This window comes from Pezoporus flaviventris, unplaced genomic scaffold, assembly GCF_033815535.1.
Source record: "Pezoporus flaviventris isolate CSIRO_AGI_PZ_B2104156 unplaced genomic scaffold, CSIRO_AGI_Pfla_v1 ptg000891l, whole genome shotgun sequence".
Taxonomy (NCBI): domain Eukaryota; kingdom Metazoa; phylum Chordata; class Aves; order Psittaciformes; family Psittacidae; genus Pezoporus; species Pezoporus flaviventris.
This window is the reverse complement of record NW_026893436.1, coordinates 426-18,091: the sequence shown is the minus strand read 5'-3', so window position 1 is coordinate 18,091 and position 17,666 is coordinate 426. Positions and strand designations below refer to the sequence as shown.

Genomic DNA, 17,666 nt, shown 5'->3' with positions numbered 1-17,666 from the left:
TGCATTGGCAATATCAATCGTGGCATACCACTTGGCTGCCTTTGACTCTAGTTCATACTGAAGTTCTAGCATGTCCGGTACGGCAGCACTCAATGGTGGTGTGACTTCATTCAGGCCACGATAGTCTACTGTTAGTCTCCATTCTCCATTAGACTTTCGCACTGGCCATATGGGGCTATTGAAGGGTGAGTGGGTCCTGCTGATCACCCCCTGACTCTCCAGTCTACGGATCAACTGATGGATGGGAATCAGGGAGTCTCGGTTGGTGCGATATTGCCGCCGGTGCACTGTTGTGGTCGCAATTGGCACTTGTTGTTCTTCAACTTTCAGCAACCCCACAGCAGAGGGATCTTCTGAGAGACCAGGTAAGGTGGACAGCTGCTCAATTTCCTCAGTCTCCAAAGCAGCAATACCAAAAGCCCACCGGTACCCTTTTGGGTCTTTGAAGTACCCTCTCTTGAGGTAGTCTATGCCGAGGATGCATGGAGCCTCTGGACCAGTCACAATAGGGTGCTTTTGCCACTCCCTCCCAGTCAGGCTGATTTCAGCCTCCAGCACAGTCAACTCTTGGGATCCTCCTGTTACTCCAGAAATATAGATGGGTTCCACCCCTTGACAGCTTGATGGCATCAGGGTACACTGTGCACCGGTATCTACTAGAGCCTTATACTGCAGTGGGACTGATGTGCCAGGCCATCTGATCCACACAGTCCAATAAATCCGATTGTCCCCTACCTCCACCTGGCTGGAGGCAGGGCCCCTCTAATGGTCGTCACAGCATTGGACACTTAAGTCGTGTTGAAAGGGATTATTCTTCATTATCACAGGAGCTGGAGTAAAATCAGCTCTTCCACTCCATCTGGGAAACTGCTCACCAGAGACTGAAGCCGTAGCTCTCATGGGACGATCAGTCTTGGCCCTTGCTCCCCTCTTCAGTTCACTCACCCATTCCTCCAAAGCTGAAGTAGGTTTTCCATCCCACTTTGTCATGTCTTCTCCGTGATCCAGCAGGTAAAACCATAGGGTACCCCGTGGCGTATACCTTCTGTATCTCCTCTCTTGAACAATAGGACGCCTTTTGTTAATAGCTGAGACGTGTGTTGGTACACGTGAGGAGCTGGATAAATCAGATACATCGTCCCTCAATTTTTCGAGGTCCTGGGACAGGTTTTTCACAGCTGAGATGATGGAAGGGGTGAGATTGTCTTCGAACTCTCGGAGTTTATGAACCATTTCATCCACTGTTAGTGGTACTATGTCATTCCAGGTCACTGTTGCCAATGAATGGGCATATGATGACGGTGCATTCCGTGTAAGTTTTCGCCACATGGGTCGTGTACATTCAACTTCATCTGGATCTATAGGTGTATCCCCGTTATTCGGCTTGATGTGATAGATCATCTCTACGATGGCGATTCCCTCAGAGACTGTATGCCTTTGTCTATAGTAGTCCACTTGGCCGAACGACTCGTAACATCGTCCTTGTATGGAAACCCTTCTTTCACAGCTGCCAAGAGCCTCCTCCAAAGGCTGAGGGACTTTTTCTCTCTTGCAATTGCTTTGTCAATTCCCCCTTCTCTAGCAAGTGATCCCAGCTGCTTGGCTTCTGTACCTTCTAGTTCATGACCATCGGCCCCATTGTCCCAGCATCGGAGTAACCAGGTGATGATGTGCTCCCCTGGTTGACGGGTAAAATCTTTTCGCATATTCCGCAGCTCGGTTGAGGTCCGAGGTCGAGAAGTTACCTCTTCTTCTTCTTCTTCGTCATGTGATGATGACTCCTGATCAGATTCTGGACCGGGTGGTGAATTCATTGGTTCTTCATCTCGCTTCACCCTTTTTGCCTCCTTTTTGCTTGTTCTCTTGCGTACAGGGGCAACTGATATTGGTACGAATTGGTCCTCTGGTTTGGCTGCAGTGATTATCACTGTGGTTTGAGTAGCGACTGTACTTGTTGCTGGGGGTGGTGTAGCTACTGTGCTTTGAGCTGGGGTAACCGCGCTGTCTGTTGCAGTTGAAGTTTGAGCAGCTGCTGTACTTGCCGCTGGGGTAGCTGTGCTGTTTATTGCAGCCAAAGTTTGAGTAGCGACTGTCACTTTGCCCTCAAATCCGCCGACATTCTTTTCCTTTTGAAGGTGCTGGATAGTGTTGAACAAGGCCCTGTCAGCATAGGCCAAGCCCCAGCACGTTGCCGTGATTTGTCCATCTCTGGTATGGCCAGAATGACCACACACCTCATTTAAGTGTTTTACTAATTCTTCTGGATTTTGCAGTTGTTCGGTAGTGAAATTCCAAAGTACTGGAGGGGCCCACTGACCTAGATACTTGCCCATACTATCCCACACACCCTGCCACTCATGGCTGTCCAGCCTCTGGGAAAATCTCTCGGTCCTCCTACATCGTCGTTTGACCCCAGACAAGACCCAAACCTGAATCTGCTTAACTCTTGAAATCAGTAGTGGGCAAAACACACTCTGTATGCGTGTTAGCATGGTGATTCCCATCACCATCAGCAAACAAGTCTCAACAGCATTAAAAGGCCATTCAAAAAATTCAAAACTCTCAAATGTAAATGGTCTGGGGGGACGACTAGGAGGGTAAAAGGATGTCTCCTTCACAGGTTGAGCACCTGAGGAGGAGAAAAAAGATGTGTAATTGCTAAGCACCTCCATCATATACCTCCCAAAGTATAAAGGTGGTGACCACACTGGGAACATAAGCCAGATCAGTTTCATGATCAATGATTCTATTGTATTACAAGTCATTACCATAAAGTACAATGGGATAAAAACCTTAGCCCAAGCCCCACACTTGAAAAACACTAATACAGCCAATACCGGATGGACGTAAGATATGATATACTGAAACTGTGTGATCAAGAGGAAAAACCTTGAGAGCCAATAAATCAGCATTGTGACGAGTGACTATCAATCCAGTCAGATCTGTTCTTATCTCAACCCCTCGTGCCCCACGTTGGGCGCCAAAAAGAACTGTCGTGGTTTAAACCCAGTCAGGTAACTTGTTCACTCACTCCCAGTGAGTGGTGCCGAGCTGACAACAATCGAGGTCCGTGTCCGTCTCCCCCCCCCCCCCCTGCACCGGGGCTCTCCCCTTCCCCGCTCCCGGAGGAACGGGGAGGAGGATCGAGAGAGTGCAACTCCTACGGGTTGAGACAAGAACAGTCCAGCAACAAATCACCACCGCTACTATCAGCTAAAACAATGATAAGGGAAAATAACAAGGGAAGAGAATATGATACCACCGGCCAAGAAAGCGAGTCCCACCCGGAAGCCCCTGTCCTTCCGGGTAACTCCCAGTTACCCCCCACCCCGGGCATGACGTGCTGTGGTATGGAATACCTCCCCGGCTAGCCCAGGTCAGGCGCCCCGTCTCTGCTTCCTCACAGCTTCCCCTCCTCCCTGGCAGAGCATGAGCCTCACAGAGTCCTTGGTCAAGGTAAACATCACTTAGCAACAACCAACAACATCGGCTTCACCAACACTGTTCTCAAACTAGAAGTCAAAACACAGCACTGCACCAGTTAACACAAAGGAAAAACATGACTGCTACTGCTGAACCCAGGACAGAGCCGCATCCTAAGACTGGGAAGGAGCTGGACACAGAGCCAGGTAAAGCCAGCACTGCCGCTCAGCACTGCACTGGTGAGGAGTAGCCCGCTGCTTTCTAGGGCGATTCAAAAGCAGGGAAAGAAAGCTCCTCTTGCTCAGGAGCCCAGGAATAAGACACGTATAGCAAAGGGCAGAGCAGTCCCAGCAATGACACACAAGGGGGCTGCAACTCGGAGGAGGTGCGGAGCTGCTTTTAGAATCAAAGAATCAAGCAGGTTGGAAGAGACCTTTAAGATCATCAAGTCCAGTCATCCCCCAGCACTGCCAAGGTCACCACTAACCCATGTCACTGAGGACCTCGTCTACACGGTGTGTGAACACTTGCAGGGCCGGTGACTCCAGCACTGCCCTGGGCAGCCTCTTCCAATGCCTGAGCACCCTTTTGGCGTCGCAATCGTTCCTAACATCCAATGTAAACCTCCTCTGGCGCAGCCCTGGAGCTGGCTGCTCTCCGGCTGAGCACGCTCAGAGCCCAGGAGCCCGGCAGACGCCCGCTCCCTGCAGCGTGGCCGGAGCCGGGAATGCAGCGTGTGCCCAGCGCCGCGGGGCCGCAGCCGCTCCAGGGCCGGGCAGCCCCGGATGCCCCCCTTGTGGCTGTACCAAGAACAGGCACTTCCTGGTCCCCACGACGGGACTCGCTGTTCCCGGTGCTTGGCTGCCTGGCGAGGGCTCCGGAGCTGCGTGAGCAACGAGCTGGGAGGGAAACGGCTCGGGTTTATACGGTTCATTCAGTGCTGTGTGTTGTCAGAAATTCCCTTGCAAAGAATTGAAGGTGAAAGTGTTGGCAAGTCTGTCCATACAGCTTAAAATACTCTGGTCGAGGTGAAGGGAAGGGGAAAGAGGAATTCCGGTAGAGGGTGCCTCTTCTCCTCAGAGCAACTGCACTTGGAAGGGTCCTGGAAACACTGATGGAACACTGGAAACAAGAGCCCATTACTAGTTGCTCCAGTTGGTTTGCTCTGCTCAGCTGCATATTTCATCATCACACATAGGGGACAGCAAGAAGCTGCTGCGTGTTAGGCTTTTCTCTTAATGTTATGCAAGATTCTGGTACCCAGAAATGATCTTGAACTGCTTCCTGGCAGAAGCATCTTTCTGTTTTCCTCCAGAGCACGTTGCTTGGTGCTCACATGAGATGTTAATCACTGCTCACTAGGGCTGTGATAAATGAAAGGTGGTAAAAGCTGGCGCTTCTTGAGAAATGCAGCTCCTGCTTCAGAATAAGTGGGCAAGTGCTGATGCATTGTGTTGGGAAAGTGATGCCAATGGATCCGGAAACAAAACACAAGTCCCATATTTTCACCCTGCCTGACAAACCATCCAGGTGTATTCAGCTGTCCTGAGACGGAAACAAGCTGGCACTGCAGCTGATACGAGTCACTGGTGGTAAGAGTTATGGAGAGGTTTGATCTCTGCACATCCAACAGATAAAAATGGAGAGAGGTTTTAAAAGCACAAGTTGTACTTTGCTGGGCTTGCCTTTGTGGTGGTTGGGAAGTGCTGGTCCTGCACCCTGCTTGCCTGTGTGTCTCCTGGGGCTTCACGCTCAGTGCTGCAGGGATGGGTGGTTAAAGACAGGCTGTGCTGCAGAACGCTGATAATAGAGACAGACAAGTGGGAGAAAAGAAGAGGAGAGGACACACTCTTAGGTGAGAAAAGAATAAGGATGTCCTCCTTGGACATCTTCCTGCCACCCAAAAGCAGGTTGATTCTTTTTTGGGAATAGAAATGGAAGGACCTAGGCAAAGAGATAGGGTTCAAATCTCTTGCCTTAGTGAAGCAGTTAAACTGAGAATGGATTTCAGGCTTTTAACTGAAGTTCTGCCCAAAGTTCTTGAGCCTTTAGTAAAGGAGTGAATTTAATACTGAATGGTTCCCAGTGTGATTTGACAGCATCACGTGGCACATCGGTGATGAGTTGCTGCAGCATTTTCAAAGGAAGTTCAGGAATAAAAGATAACAATTTTTGTGCTATTTCTCTCTGCAGTAAGCAGCAAGAAACCTCCTCTTTGTCCACTGCTCTGAGGAGCAGGTTTTATCCTTTCTAGAGTGGTTCTCATTGAGATGATCTTTGTGTGAAATTTTCTACCTGTCTCTTTCTCAGTGTCCCCTTGTGGCCGATGTGAGCTGTGATTCCAAACGTGCTGCAGGCGGGGAGCAGCAGCAGGAGTCCTGCAACGGAGGAGCAGTGGTTGGTGGGGTTTGAGGAGCAGTCATGTCCCAAGCAGAAGAGGTGCGCGTTGAAAACGGGTAAGGGCAAAGGACCGTGAAAAGCTGAGGCTGGTGACCAAGGATGGTGAGGCCACGATGTTCTCCAGGGCTAGTGTATCGGCTGCTGACCTTTCAGGCAGGTCCCAGTGCCTAAAGGAAGAGTTTCTCTGGGACTTGACTGAGTGGCCACTCCTCAGACAGCTGCAGCAGCTGATAGAGGTGGATTACAAACTGCTCGTCCCAGTACATGAGCAATTTTGGGTTAGGGTCAGCATTAGGGTTAGGAGTTAAGTTTAGGGTTAGTGTTAGAGTTAAGGTTAGGGGGTTTAGTGTTAGGTTTAGGCTTAGGGTTTGGGTTAGAGGGTAGGGCTATGGTTAGGGGGAGCTTTAGCATTAGGCTTAGGGGTCACGTTTAGTGTTCGGGTTAAGGGCAGGGATTGGGTTAGTGTTAGGTTTAGACTTGGGGGTTAGGGTTATGTTTAGTGTTCTGGTTAGGATTAAGTTTAGGAGCTAGGGATAGGTTTAGGGGGTTGGGTAAAGGTTAGACTTAGGGATTAGGTTTTCGGTTAGGTTGAGTTTTAGGGTTAGGTGTAGAGTTAGGTTTAGGATTACAGGTTTGGGTTAGGTTTAGCAGTGAGGTTTAAAAGTTTGGCTGCTCCATTGCACCCAGTTTTCACCCCCATGGTGGCACTCGGTGGTGGGGCAGCCAACCTGGCCCTGGCTGTTGGCTGTCATCTGATCTCAGAGGTGTCCCCAGAGCACCCCCAGGGGTTCCCTGCTGCCTGGTCCTGGGCTGGGCGGGCCTGGAGACTCCTCACGGCAAACACCGACTCCATACAAAGCCCAGTGTGTCCATGTGACAGCCACCGGAAGGGCTCCAGCTCTCAAACTCAGGTCCTGCACTTGGAAGCCAAAACATGAATCAGCTCTCAAACTCCATCAACTCAGCTTGGTTATCGGATGGGTCATTGCTCCTCCTCGAGCTTTTGCTCTCAAAGTAAGCTTCTTGACACCTAGTAAGTGTGGCACAGCTGGTGGAAACACCAAGCAGTGCATCGCACCCACTCACAGGTTGGTGTCACTGAACTAACCCGGCCCTGGCAGCAGGATCTACAAGCTCTGTTTCATTTCTCACATCCATAGATGGGGAATGGAGAAGCAGGAAGAACCATGCCAGTTAAGCGGTTTCCAGCAAGGCACTTCTGTAAAGCAGTTTTAATACAGTACAATTGTGATCATGGAATTCACCTCCGTGACCAAAGTGTTTGGTGGTTGTACGTAAGAAGCAGCTACTTGGCCATAGACAGAGCAGAATCCAAACAGCCCCAGAGGTACCATGCTTTTAGTATTACTGTAGGGATGACCCAGCGCAGAGTTTCTGTCTCTCTGCTGTCCTTCCCAGCACGTTTTTGCAGTCCTGCACTGAAATTGCCACTGCTCAAAGCAGAAGCAAAGTGGAGGAAAACCAGTGAAATAATAAAGAGCAATAATAATAATAACTGTTGTTCGACCGCACAGCTGTGTTTGAACAGGGGAAGCCAGTACCCACAAGCAGAAGATGCTGGAAAACAGGAAAAGAGCATTCCTGTCCTCCAGGGAGCCAAGGTGGGAAGGTCCCTAAGGCAGAGGAGCGTGGGTGCTGACTGTCCTCTGCGGGACTGTACCAGCTCGAGGCACCTTCCCATTGCCCAGCGACATCTCCTGTTCTTACCTCTGCGTGCAGGGTCCTGCATTCGTGGCATTCCCACGTGGTGGCGAGACACCAGGAGAGGATGAGGAGAGCCCAGAGCACAAGCTGAGGCTTTGCCCTTCGCAGTACTCATATGTGCAAAGGTGAGTGTGGACCAGCTTCAGGACAGACCTGGGCCAGCTGGGGGCTGATGGCCCAGCCGGGGGTGGGGGAAGCAAATCCCAGAGCCATGGGCCTGGACAAGGATAGCATCCTTTCCTTTCTCATGTCCCGGCTCAGTCCCCACTGCCTGGTGCCTCTCTGCAGCCCCAGGCACAGTCAGCACTGTGGGGTTGAGTGGGACCATAGGGTGAGCATGACTGGGAGAGGGGAGAGGCAGGAAGGTCTCGGTCAAGATGTGGGACTTTCTCCTCATTGTGGTAGGAGACTTTCCCCAGGGACCCAGTGGGCTTTGCGAGGAGCAGCGACCCGCCTCCTCAGGAAAGTAGCGGAACAGCCCGTTTCTGGGGTGGTGAGGAGGAGTCCCTCGTGTAAGGATCTCCAAGCATAGCCCTTGCCCAGCACTGCCCTTTCTTGCTTTGACTTCCTCCAACACCTGGGCCAAGGGGGGCTTCTCCTGACAGCTCTCATGGTGTGGAGCGCTGCAGGCTGGGGTCGCATCCCAGGCACCATGGATCTGATCTCTCCATCCAGAAGCGGATCTCAGCACGTGTGTCCCGAGCAGGCCTGTAGTGTTGCTCTGCACCTCTCTCTGCACGCAGGGCTACAGAGCTTTCTATTCAGTTCCTCAGCTCTGGGGAGCAGATCCGGTGCCCAACGGCGGGATCCAGGAAAGCCTCTGAGGCACAGAGGCTCCCAAGATCGATGTCCAGCAAAAGCCTCCTCCAGGAGCACAGGCAGCAGCAGCGCCGGCCAGCCAGGCTGTTACCGGCCGTGCTTCCGTCTGATCAGCAAAGAGCTCTATGCAAAGCGCTGTGTCTGACACCGGGGGTCTTTCCATGGTGGCTTTGAAGTACGCACCCAGCAGGGGGTGAGCTCTGGTGGGGCAGGGCAAGGCCACTGCAGGACAGAGGAGTTTCAGTCCTACTGAAGGGCAGCCCTCTCCCAAGGCTTTGCTGTGGCAGCTCGGCTGCAGCCCTGCTCTCAGTGGTCCCTGCACCCCACATCAATGCCAGACGCTTTCTGTGATGTTCAAGTGTTTAATAAGAGCTCGAGGAAGGTTTGCGGGTGAAAAATGGAGCCCCCTGGTCGCGCAGGGTCAGCGAGTGGCCCTGCTGCTGGCCCGGCTCCTTCGGCCACTGCTGGTGTCGGCTCCGAGCATCACTGGCGGGGCAGCTTCTTGGCGGGTGCAGCGGAGTCTTGAGAGCTGCAGGTCTTCCTCTTGCGAGCGCGATGGGGCCTGCGCTTGGAGCGGGCCCTGCCCTGGAGGGGAGCAGAGGCCCCGGGCACAACCTGCCCTGGCTCCTGCTGCGCATCTTCCTGCTGCGCTGGGGTGGGAGCGGGGACGCAGGCAGGACCCCCCTGCACGGCAGCGGTCGAGGTGCTCGGGAGCGCGTCTGCGTCCGCGCTGCTGGAGGGGGCTGCTCCGGGCACAGGGGTCCCCAGCGTGCAGGCAGTGGGGCTGGGGCTGGGCTCGGGGTTCTGCTCCCAGCCCCCGGGGCGGTCAGAGCGGGTCACTCTGGTCGTGCTGATCCACTCGCCTCTGTGCTGGCTGCCAGAGGAGCTGCTTCTCACCACGAGCTTGCCCTTGCATTGCTCCTGGCAGGCTGCCCAGCTGGTGCTGGCCACAGGGCTGCCCTCCTGCCACCAGCTGAACTCAGACCAGCAGTCGCTGGCCCCGTGCCCCTTCTCCTGGCGGATCATGAGTTTCATCGCTTTGTCCACGCACTCCTTCTCTGTGGCCTCAAGGAGCCTTCGCACAAACCTGGAAGCGTGGCTCTGCAGCTCGGGGCGCAGCACCGCAACCAGGATGCCTTCGTCCAGGCCGTAGACGGGCAGCGCCTCCAGGATCATGCGTGTCAGCATGAACGCCTTAAAGCTCTGCACGCCAAAGAACTGCTTCATCTCCCGAGACACCCAGGCGTTCAGCAAGAGCAGCAGCTGAGGGTGCTTCTGGAAAATGGACGCCCAGGCAGAGGCTGGGAAGCCCCCCACATACTGTGGCTCCATAGCACAGGGCTGGTGCACCCCGGGTGCTGCTGGCACTGGCAGTCCAGAAAGACCTTCCTCTCGGGCGCTGAGTGATGCTGCTGCACGGGCTCCTCTGAGACCTCCTCAGAGTCGTCTCCCACAGCAAGTGCCCTGTGGAAGTCAGTGGGTGGAATAGAAGCACTGCCAGCAGCGACGTCACAGGGCGTGGCTGGGGGACGTCACAGGGCGTGGCTGGGGGCTGTCGCCATGGGCTCTGCACCGTATTTGCCACTGCTTCGCACTCACCTGGAAACTTGGACAACAACGCCAGACGCTTCCTGGGATGTTCAAGTGTTTAATAAGAGCTAGAGGAAGGTTTCTGGGTGATAAGTGGAGCCTTCTGATCCCACAGGGTCAGCGAGTGGCCCTGCTGCTGGCCCGGCTCCTTTGGCCACTGCTGGTGTCGCTTTCGAGCATCACTGGCAGAGCAGCTTCTTGGCGGGTGCAGAGGAGTTCTTGGATCTCCTGGGCTTCCTCTTGTGAGGGCACTGGGTTTGGTATATTCAACCCAGTATACCATTTCACTTCTTGGTAGCAAGGCCATATTGCCATCTTCCTTTCAATTTTGTGTCCACCAGGACCCTCACACCCTATTCTGCAAAGCTGCTTTCCAAACAGTTATTACCCAACATTTCCCGGTTCGTGAAGCTTTTTGTTCGCAGGTTAGGCTCCTTGCACTTGCTCTTCTTGAACCTTTGCAGTTCTTGTCAGCCTGTTTCTCCAGCCTGTCGAGAAGGAGATGCAAGAGAAGGGAAGCAGGAGTATTAACAGAGAAGCAGGAGTTACCCATTTCTTTTGTCTCCACTTTGCTCTTTAGAGTTGGGGAAAAAAATCTCTTTGCTGGAAAGACAGAGAGCAGCCTGCATGCTGGTGACTGGCCTAGAGGCTCCAGCTCTGGCGATGGATAACGCATGCTAGTGGAGCCCGAGGGCAGGCTAACCACGGGTGCAAGCATTGTCAGTGGCAATTCTAGCTTGAAGGATGGAGGAAAATGCGCAGGGCTTGCAGTCGACTGTTCCATCGTCACTCAGGTCAAGCACCTCTTATCTCAGAAGTGAGTTATGAGTGGTGACGGATGCAGGAGCCAGCCCTTGGCATGTGCATTTAACACTATTTTGGGAATCTTATTGTGACCCCTTGAGCTCACCTGCAGCTGCACACTCTGTGCCCCTTGGGTTGCTCCCAAGAGAGGAACCGTGAGTCTAAGGAGAGAGAATTCAGGGTTAACCACCCTAAATGGAGAGGGTAATGCCACACAAGGAGGTGTGAATCTCTTCTGTCAACAGCTCTCACCTTCATAAAGCGTGCCAAGGTTATGTGCAGCTGCCCCACGTGTGGCTCCAGCATCCTCCCTGGCTCTGGGACATTAATGAGCGAAAGGCGACAGTGCCATTGCCATTGCCATTCTGCTCCCGTGCTTCCTCCCACTGCATCCCCACCGTTCATGAATCCCCATGCACAGGGGAGAGTCAGGAAGGGGGCATTTTTTGTCATGGTAGCTTAGATATTTGCTTTTCCCGTGGAGAAAAAAATAAAAATACTCCTTGAAATAACATTTTGAGGTTCTTCTAAATGTTACACGCCGGGCGACCTTTCAGAGGCCAGGCTTAGGGGTTTATTAGGCCAGGACTCGCAGCAGCTGCAGGCCAATCCTGCTCCCCAAGGGCTGGATCCAAAAAGCACTGAAACATCAATCTTCATGTCTGCAACAGTCAGGGACGGAGCTCCAGGGTTTCCACCCTTGCTGCAACGATGCACCCTCGGCTGTGTCTCCTATACGCGCTGCCCTGTGCACCATGAGGTGGCGTAAGGAGCGTGGTTACCACCAGAGTTTGGCTTCTCAGAGCATACACGCAGCCACTGAAGGTGTCAGGGAAGCACCAGCCATGCCATACATCCCACTGGGATGCAGGGGATGACGTGGATTTACACAGAGTCACAGCAGTCCTGGCTCTGCAGAGCCCAGCTGGTGCCGTGGATGCAGACATCCTGGACATTCCTGACCAGCACAGGATTCTGAGGAAGGCAGAGGTTATGGCTAGGGGATACAAAGAGGAATGGTCCATACAGACAAGGCTTTTCTGTTGGGAGGCGATGGAGGCACAGGGCACTTGCCCTGTTTCCCAGCTCTGCTCCCACTACAGATGGCTACGAGGAATAGGATTCCCAGTGTCAGGCAATAGTTACAGTGGCAGCTGTAAAGCCTGTGTGATGAGATCGCCCTTCCTTCCATGGCTCTGTCTATAATTAAGCTGGGAATGGGGTTTCCTAAATGCACTGCCCCAACTGGGAAATTTCTGGAGTGATTGCCGGCTGGATTTGAGCAAGAATTCCATGACATTTCCACACTCCCTGGCATCCTTCCCCCAGCCAGCAGCAGCACACTTAGGAGCCTCTGTATATGAATCCAGACCTATACTGGGCAATTATTAATTTTGTTAAAACTATATTCCAATCCCTTTCAAAGGCAGGACAAGACGTTAATATCCACTGAAGGGGGAACACCGTGACACCCGCTCTGACACTCCAATGGGTTTTTCCCTGATACGAAATACCTCCTGGAAAACATCCTGCCTTTGTGGCATGTCATTCCTGGGGTTTTTACTGGAGGTCGGGAGACAGTGAAAGCAAATAACACAAGCAGAGGCTCCAAGGCAGTGCTGAGCAAGCTGGGAGGCCTGCACATACCTGGGGCTGGGCTGATGTTTGAGGTGGTTACTTCAGCCCTCTCACTATGGGCAAAATTTCACTCCACATTTCCCTCCACAAACCAACAATGGAAAAATGTCTGGTTTCAACTAGGCAGAATGTGCCATTCCAGCTCTCCATAGAGATGCACTGGTCACCACGGGAAGGGCAGGGGCTGAACCAGCAGCACTGGGGATTTGCCTCTTTCCTTCACACCTGCTTCGCCTTTTCTTTCCCCTCCCAAGCAGGAATCACACAAAATCACAGGGCCAGGAACTGCTCCCCTCCAACCAATTCACCAAAGCTGGGTTTTTACAGTGCGATTTCTTTTTAAGGCTGATTCCCAGGTCTGGGGGGAGGGTGGAAAATGGGGAAAACTGGGGGTTTGTAATTGCACCGAGTCCTTGCCATGGTTTCCTAGGAGATTGGCTGCCTGTGCTGAGTGATGACGAACGCGGGACTGGATGCGGTCCCCCGCCCTGCACCATCTCCCCCTGCAGGCCACGCTGCTGAGCCCTTGCCCTTGTCTCAGACAGCAGCTGAGCTTCGTAAGGAAAAATAAATGAATAAATAAACAAAATGAGAATTTAAAATAAAGAATGAAAATGAAAAGCTTTGTGGGCGCCAGGCGCCGTGCACCGGCCAGCGAGACGCCCTCCTCCCAGTGAAGGAAGGAACTGGGACATGGCATCGTCAGCTCTTCAGCTGTACCAATCCCACCGTGGCCAGCACACCCCGAGGAGAGGACTATGGACATGGTTCACTAGGATGGGAAATTAAACCCCTTGTGCAGCCTGCAGCTGCGCTTTACAGGGCAGTGAGCATCCCGCCTTCCTCCGGACTCTGCTGCCCCCAAACCATCAGAAATGGCTCCAAGGGAAGGCCCTGTGTTGAAGCACCCTCAGGAAGGATGAAGTATGGGGGGGGGGGGTGTGTAGGGTAGGAGGATGCTTCATCCTCAGCTGGAAACTTGGACAGCAACGCCAGACGCTTTCTGGGATGTTCAAGTGTTTAATAAGAGCTCGAGGAAGGTTTGCGGGTGAAAAATGGAGCCCCCTGGTCGCGCAGGGTCAGCGAGTGGCCCTGCTGCTGGCCCAGCTCCTTCGGCCACTGCTGGTGTCGGCTCCGAGCATCACTGGCGGGGCAGCTTCTTGGCGGGTGCAGCGGAGTCTTGAGAGCTGCTGGTCTTCCTCTTGCGAGTGCAGTGGCGCCTGCGCTTGGAGCGGGCCCTGCCCCGGAGGGGAGCAGAGGCCCCGGGCACAGCCTGCCCTGGCTCCTGCTGCGCATCTTCCTGCTGCGCTGGGGTGGGAGCGGGGACGCAGGCAGGACCCCCCTGCACGGCAGCGGTCGAGGTGCTCGGGAGCGCGTCTGCGTCCGCGCTGCTGGAGGGGGCTGCTCCGGGCACAGGGGTCCCCAGCGTGCAGGCAGCGGGGCTGGGGCTGGGCTCGGGGTTCTGCTCCCAGCCCCCGGGGCGGTCAGAGCGGGTCACTCTGGTCGTGCTGATCCACTCGCCTCTGTGCTGGCTGCCAGAGGAGCTGCTTCTCACCACGAGCTCTCCCTTGCATAGCTCCTGGCAGGCCGTCCAGCTGGTGCTGGCCACAGGGCTGCCCTCCTGCCACCAGCTGAACTCAGACCAGCAGTCGCTGGCCCCGTGCCCCTTCTCCTGGCGGATCATGAGTTTCATCGCTTTGTCCACGCACTCCTTCTCTGTGGCCTCAAGGAGCCTTCGCACAAACCTGGACGCGTGGCTCTGCAGCTCGGGGCGCAGCACCGCAACCAGGATGCCTTCGTCCAGGCCGTAGACGGGCAGCACCTCCAGGATCATGCGTGTCAGCATGAACGCCTTAAAGCTCTGCACGCCAAAGAACTGCTTCATCTCCCGAGACACCCAGGCGTTCAGCAAGAGCAGCAGCTGAGGGTGCTTCTGGAAAATGGACGCCCAGGCAGAGGCCGGGAAGCCCCCCACATACTGTGGCTCCATAGCACAGGGCTGGTGCACCCCGGGTGCTGCTGGCACTGGCAGTCCAGAAAGACCTTCCTCTCGGGCGCTGAGTGATGCTGCTGCACGGGCTCCTCTGAGACCTCCTCAGAGTCGTCTCCCACAGCAAGTGCCCTGTGGAAGTCACTGGGTGGAATAGAAGCACTGCCAGCAGCAACGTCACAGGGCGTGGCTGCGGGGGACGTCACAGGGCGTGGCTGGGGGGGACGTCACAGGGCGTGGCTGTGGGGGGACGTCACAGGGCGTGGCTGGGGGGGGACGTCGCCATGGGCTCTGCACCGTATTTGCCACTGCTTCGTCCTCACCTGGAAACTTGGGCAACAACGCCAGACGCTTCCTGGGATGTTCAAGTGTTTAATAAGAGCTAGGGGAAGGTTTCTGGGTGGTAAGTGGAGCCTTCTGATCCAGCAGGGTCAGCGAGTGGCCCTGCTGCTGGCCCGGCTCCTTTGGCCACTGCTGGTGTCACCTTCGAGCATCACAGCCAGTGACGTTTTGCCGCTGATGGCCCAAAAAGCCACTTGCCGTTGGCGTGGACCTCCTCCCTGGGGAAGAACAAAAACCAAACAGGACAGGTTTAGTCACATCCACATGCATCACAATTCAGGAGCAGGGAGCTGCTGTAAGAGCTCAGATAGAAAACCAAAGTGGTATTCCATTAAAGAACATTTAAATGTTTGTGGGGTTTCTGTAATTTAGACTCCACAGACACACACACTCACACAGCTCAGAGAGTAAAGGAGCCGGCAGCAAAGCCCTCCTGCGGGTGGTGGGGACCCTGCGGGCGGGGGGGGGCAGCTCCCATATGACCTCTGGCTCTGGCAGCCTCTGCCCCTCTCCCACTGAACGGCCCCAGGGGATACAGCACCGCAGCTCCTGGGAGTTGGTAAACCCCAAACGGGTGGGGATGGGCCACAGATGGAAAACAATTTGGATTTGGGGAGGATCCCCATCCCCTCTGGACTCCCCAGCTGGCTCCAGAGCACTCAAACATGGGGAGGGGCACCAGCAGAGAGGGGAAGAGAAGGGAGCGGAGGGAGTGCCAGGGCTGGAACAAAGGTTTGAACCTTAGGAAAAACAGCAAAATAAAACCAGGAAGGAGCGGCTGCAGAGATGCAGAGACGTCCATCCAGCCTTGGGGGTGGAACTCTTCCAGTAGGAAGAGTTTGGTTCACCCCATGCCACCCTGGGCGCTGCCACCCAGCACGGTTTCTTGCTGGCAGCAGAGAAGGAGCCTGACCCCATCACTCTGGTCCTGCCTCGGGGCTGCTCTGGACCAGAGCCCCGCAGGTGGGGGGGCCAGCAGCACTGGCCGTTACTTATCATGGGAAAGATGGATCCGTGCCTTTAGCCCCTTGTGCGTTCCCTGGGTCCTGGATCCTAGGGTCCTAGGAGTTTCAGACCCGAGGACCAGGCAGCACTGGCCCAGGAGGTTCCTCAGCCTGCGCTGCACGGACACCCCACTGCCCTGCCAGCCCGTGCCATGGCCGTCTCCTCCTGCCGTGCCCTTCACATTCCCACTCTGCCCTTACCTGCCTTATGCCCTGGGAGCCAATGCAACCGCTGCTGCGCTGCCTTCCTCTCCTCCTCTATGATCTCTGCCATGATGGGGTAGCCGGGATCAGGCCCAGGGGGCTGCCAAGAGAGCAGTAGCTTAGTTCCTTCTCAGGGAAGCCGGCAGAGCCGCTCTAAAGGAGGTGTCGAAGCAGGCTGGCGCCAGAGCCGGGATGCCGTGGTTCTGCCACAGCCACCGCAGATCTCTGGTCACCATTCGTTTTGGTCCCCAGCTTGGCACTGAGGGCACAGCACCCTCGCCCAGCCAGTACCTGCTCTGGCAGCGGGCAGCACAGTCACACACAGCCCACCACACACTGGGCCAGGGGAGAGCGTCACTTCCCACTCAGCTGAGGATGAGACCTCCTGCCCCAAGGCAGGCAGGTCAGCCTGCCCCCAGCCCTGCAGGGATTGCACCGGGCACATTCCGTCCTCAGACGACGGCAAAAGAGGCTGCGAGACAGCGACGTACCAGCACCAGTGGTTCATTACCCCAGGGCACCAGCAGGCAGATGCTCCTCCTGCGTGGCCTTCCGTTTCCCTGCGATGGTGGTGGGCTCGGGGTCTGCTGCTGCTTCTCCTCAGCCCTCTCGACAGCTACAGGAGGAGACAAGTCAAGAGCAGCTCCCAGCAGGGGTGTTTGGCCTATACCAAGGGGGTTGTCCCTTCTCACTCCTCTCTGGATCCCCATCTTGGAGGGCAGAGGCAGGGACACGGCCTTCAGCCGCGGACAAGGCTGCGATGCCCTGGGGCAGCAGCTGGCCACAAGAGATCCACGGGGAAGCTGTCACAAGAGCCTGCTGGGGCTCCACGGGCCAGCGGCCCCGTCCCACCTCCACAGACGCTCCTTGCCCGCTGCCCACCCGAACCACAGACCACACAAACCGCCAGACGTGGCCAAATTTCGCACTGTGCCACAGGACCCTAGCCACAATGGGCACACGGGAGAAAACGCCACTGCCTCAGCACCAGCACGTTCCTAGTTTCCAGGGGACACCTCAAGCTCATCCCACCTGCAGACCTGAGCTACCTCGTGTCCCGCAGCTGGCCCGCACCAGTGGCCCACCCAACCCTGGCACAGAGCTGGGCCCCACCTGCACTCACCTTCCTCCATCTGTACAGCCCTGGTCGCTGTCACTGCCGCACAGCTCCATCGTTACACCTCCCGTTCCCTGTGCAAGCAGGAGAGAGCCAGTTAGGGTCGGCCCCCTGCCCTGGGAGCAGGACGAGACACAACACGCCAAGGACTCCCACAAGCATCCCTGCTGTGTTTCTTTGCTGCCTTTGCCAAACAGCAGAGCTCATGGCAACAGCCTTGAGTCACCGCAGCAGCCTGAGCGTGGCTCCAGGCAGAGGAGCTGCTCCGCTCCGCTTCCCTCCCCTCCCCCAGGGCCCGGGCTCGGGCAGCTCAGGGCAGCAGCCGGGGATCCCGGGCGGGAGCCGCTGCTCCCTCACAGGGCCCTGGTCGCACCCACCCTGTCCTGCTGTTCCACAGCACCGCAGGGGAACAAGGCTGCACCCTGCGCTCTGGCCCAGGAACTAAACACGGGGAAGGCAGATGTGAACACAGACTGTTTATTTGACGTGGGGGACATAAAAAGTGGGAAGGTGAGCGAGGGAAGATTGCACCTTCGCAGCAAAGCGATACTAAAACGGTAGTAAAAACCCCAAGATGACAACTGCGGTAGAAGAAGAGAGCAGCAACACG

The 17,666-nt window shown here is 55.3% G+C and overlaps 1 long non-coding RNA gene across 1 annotated transcript; it reads left to right on the top strand.

Moving 5' to 3' along the window:
- Positions 1-7,416: 7,416 nt before the first annotated feature.
- Positions 7,417-8,499, top strand: LOC133264623 (uncharacterized). Its single transcript, XR_009741725.1, has 2 exons — positions 7,417-7,673; positions 8,322-8,499. It is a non-coding gene; the product is annotated as an uncharacterized LOC133264623 (long non-coding RNA).
- Positions 8,500-17,666: the final 9,167 nt, after the last annotated feature.